Raw genomic sequence first — 4,137 nt, 5'->3', positions numbered from 1 at the left:
TTGTAGGTAACTGTCTACTTTCCTCTTGCTGCTTTTAAGATTCTCTCCTTATCTTTAGTCTTGGGTAATTTAATTATGATGTGGCATGGTGTGTTCCTCCTTGGGTTCAATTCTTTGGGACTTTCTGAGCTTCCTGGACTTTCTGGAAGTCTATTTATTTCCTTCACCAGGTTGGGGAGTTCTCCTTCATTAGTTTTTCAAATAAGTTTTCAATTTCTTGCTCTTCCTCTTCTCCTTCTGGCACTCCTATGATTCAGATGTTGGAACATTTAAAGTTGTCCTGGAGGTTCCTAAGCCTTTCCTCATTTATTTGAATTCTTGTTTCTTCATTCTGTTCCAGTGAATGTTTATTTCTTCCCTTTGTTCCAAATTGTTGATTTGAATCCCAGTTTCCTTTGCTTCACTGTTGGTCCCCCTACATATTTTTCTTTATTTCACTTTGTATAGCCTTCATTTCTTCCTTTGTGGCTGTACTCAGTTATTTCTGTGAACATCCTGATTACTAGTATTCTGACCTCTGCATCTGACAGGTTGCCTATCTCCTTGTTGCTTAGTTATTTTATTTATTTTTTAACTTTCCAAATACTATTTACTTTACTAACACTTATAGACAAGGAACAGGTATATGAACACCTGGGACATCCAGACTAGGAGTGAATGTTGACAACAGTGATACACAAGACCAGGGTATGAAGTCCAGCAGTCTGGGTACTACTGCTTGGGCCAGAAGTGCCTTCCAGCTGCCCAGGGAAAAAGGTGGACAAATGTCTCCATAACAAAGGACTTATGGGCCAGAAAGTATGGTACATGTTGTAGTATGTTATCATCCACACCTGGGCAGATGTGACAATGTAATAAACCACACTGATGTTGGAGTCAATGCACATCTGGATGTATTTCCAGTCAAACTCAATGCCCTGGGTTCCAGCCCAGAGGTTGATGCAAGGGGACATAATGAGCTTCATGGTGTCCCAGTCCAGGGCAGCAGCCATGATCTTGAGCTCCCCTTTGCCATCATCCTAGGACACACCACAGTTTAGGCCTACTAGGTCTGCCATGTCCATGCCAGACTTCATGACCTGCCCAATGAAGTCACAGGTGCTGCTTTCCCAGGTGAAAAGGAAAGTGACCAGTAATGACATATTATATAGCTGCCCAAAGAGGTAGGTATCCCTAGCCTGAATGCACTTCCAGAAGGTGTTGTACTCAGACAGGCTGTTAAATTTTTAGGTGATGAGTTAGGAGGAGTAGGCCAAGGTGAAGCAGTTCTTGAAGTGAAACAAGGTCATGGTGCTATCCCCAGCCTGCCTGAGCACAGGTCTCTTACCCTGCCTGCCTGGCACCCCTGCCTCTGTGGGGGCCCATGCAGCCCTCTTACTTTCATGTCTTATTTCAGTGAATGGCATTTTCATCTACTCAGTTGCCCAAGACAGAAATTGGGTGCCTTCAGAGTCATCTCTATGTGGGTGGTATTATGCTAAATATTGGCATTGCTGTATTGATTAAGATACAGGTCCTGTTTTTCAGTGGGCTCTATCTAGTTGGGAAATCAATGCAAAATTATAATTTCACTTTATTGTGGTCAGATTATAAGAATGATATAGGGAAAAACATTCTTTTCAACTGAATTAGAAATTTATTGAAAATTTTTCTTTGCTAGTATTAAAGAATGAATTGAAGTTGCAAAGTAGGAAGAAAGTATGAAGCAGAGAGAGCAATCAAAGCAAAGACACAGATGAATTACAAAGCTTGATGATTGAATTGTGGTATTATCCTTTTGCATACTGATATTTTATAACACAATAAATGAAATGTTTGTGGCAGTGAGGGTGGACATGAAGTGTAGGTAGATATGAACAAGGCCATAGAGAGTCTTGCATATCATGCTAAGAAACCTGGGGCAATGGGAACCACTGAAAAATTTTAAGTAGAGGAATCTTGATTTTAGATCCACCACTGTATTGGTTGTGAGGAATATCCAGTATAAAATAGGAAAAAATGAAGCAAGGAGAATTTGAAGGCTGTTGCTTCAGATCCTAAAATGAGGGTCTGACCTGTGTCCATCCATGAAAATAAAAGTGAAAGCATATAGTTTAAACAAGACATAATCAGGAGAAAATTCTAAGTATCAGATGATTAACTACATGGTGAGTGATGAAGAGGAAAGAGTTAGAAGGGCAGATTTCTGCTATGCAGATTGAAGAAACTTGTATGTTATTATCTAAGAAGACAGTGAAACTTTTTAGAGACAATATGAGTCCTGGTTAGGATATACTGATTTAAAAATGACTGTGAGACAGCCAATATTCTGTATATATAGCAGTCAGGTGAATATGTAAATCTGAAACTTAGAGGTAAAGAAAAATAATTGTCAAAAATGGAACCCTGAGGGAAAATCTGGATGTAAATAAAGCAGAAGTCCATGAAGGATATAAAGAAAAGAATTGTCAATTCATATGGGGAGCCAGGAAAGAGACTAGAACATTTGATTACTCATTCAGAAGCAGTAGAACTAAATCCTACAAATGGCTTCACTAAGATGTAGCCTGAGACAAGTCTGTTGAGTCTGGGATTAGAATTTGCAGATAAGTAGCTTTAATTGTAGGATAGAAATGGGAACTAAATTTTAATGGATCGATTACATAAAACAGTTCAGAAAAATTAATATAGACTATTCATTTAAGAGTCTTGGTTGATAAGAAATTATATGAATTTGAATTTTGGTTAAGAAGGATTCCTATTTATAAGCAAAACCTTTAAAGTGAAGGAAAAAAAACTTTATAGATAAGAAAACCTTACTAGGCCAAGTAATTTGTAAAAGAACACCTGTTACTAAGTCCAAACTTTGATTCCCCGAACAATTATTGTTTTAAATAGAATAGATGGCTCAATGTCAATGACACAAATAACAAGATAATCAATAATATTATCACCCTCATATTTCCCCCTTTTCCTACTATACCACAGTTTCTTGAAGCTGTAGTTGAACCTTGTTTTAGAACAATAAATATGGCAAAAAAGGAGAGGATGGGTTGAAAAGGAGAAACATTGTAGGCAGCAATAAGGGGCTGAAGGAAGAAATGTCAAATTTAACATTTTGGTGACCGAATTAATGGTGATACTGTTAAACAGAAAATGAAGCCTCCAGAAAAGGAGATACATGTTGGGAAAGACAGGAGAAAGGGGTACAATGGAGAAGATTGTGGTAATGAACTTTCATAATTCCTTGGCATCTGATACCCTTTATATTATTAACATTTATGACAATGCCTTTGAAAATTCTGTAACACTTGACCAATTTTTCATTAATGAAGTAGACTTCTATATTCATTGTTGCATCAACTGAAATATAAGCAAAAAAGTAAAATTTACCAGAAACTCTTTATTTGGGACTAACTTAGCTGGTTATTGGTATCACATATTAGTTAAGATTTTAAGTGGGGTGGTTCTGACAAGAAAAAAGTTGCAAATGAAGTGTTTTTTTTAATTAATAATTTTTATTGTATTTTTCTTTTTTTGTATTTTCATTACCATTTAGTCCCCTTCTAGCCACTCCCCAGCAAATCACCACATTGTTGTCCATGTCCATGAGTCCCTTTTCCTTTTTGCTCAATCCCTGTACCCCATTTCCCCTCCTTAGCTGTCATCCTTCTCTCTGAGTCTGTCTCTATTTTGTTTGTTAGTTCAGTTTGTTCATTAGATTCCACATATGAGTGAAATTGTATGGCAGAAAAGAAGAAATAAGAGGCATCCAAATTGGAAAGGGAGGAGTAAAACTGTCTTTATTTGTAGATAACATGATATTATACATACAGAATCCTAAAGATTAAACCAAGAAACTGCTAGGACTGACAAATGAATTCAGCAAAGTAGCAAGATACAAAATTAATATTCAGAAATCAGTTGTTCTTTTATTACCAAGAAAAGACTAACAGAAAGGGAAATTAAAAAAGAAAAATATCTCATTTTCAATTACTTCAAAAAGAATAAAATACCTAGGAATAAGTCTAACCAAAGATGTAAAAAACCTGTTTTCAGAAAATTATAAGACACTGAAGAAAGAAATGGAAGTTATAAATAAGTGGAAGCATGTACCCTCTTCATGGATAGGAAGAATTAACACCATTAAAATGTCCA

The 4,137-nt window shown here is 36.5% G+C and overlaps 1 pseudogene; it reads right to left on the bottom strand.

The window, feature by feature from the left end:
* Positions 1 to 647: 647 nt before the first annotated feature.
* On the bottom strand, positions 648 to 1,289 carry LOC123816572 (annotated as a pseudogene).
* Positions 1,290 to 4,137: the final 2,848 nt, after the last annotated feature.

The sequence above is a fragment of the Phyllostomus hastatus genome, unplaced genomic scaffold (genome assembly GCF_019186645.2).
Source record: "Phyllostomus hastatus isolate PE091 unplaced genomic scaffold, TTU_PhHast_1.1 phas_contig_209, whole genome shotgun sequence".
NCBI classification, from domain to species: Eukaryota; Metazoa; Chordata; class Mammalia; order Chiroptera; family Phyllostomidae; genus Phyllostomus; species Phyllostomus hastatus.
Note: the sequence above shows the minus strand (reverse complement) of the source record. Positions and strands in the feature narration are given on the sequence as shown.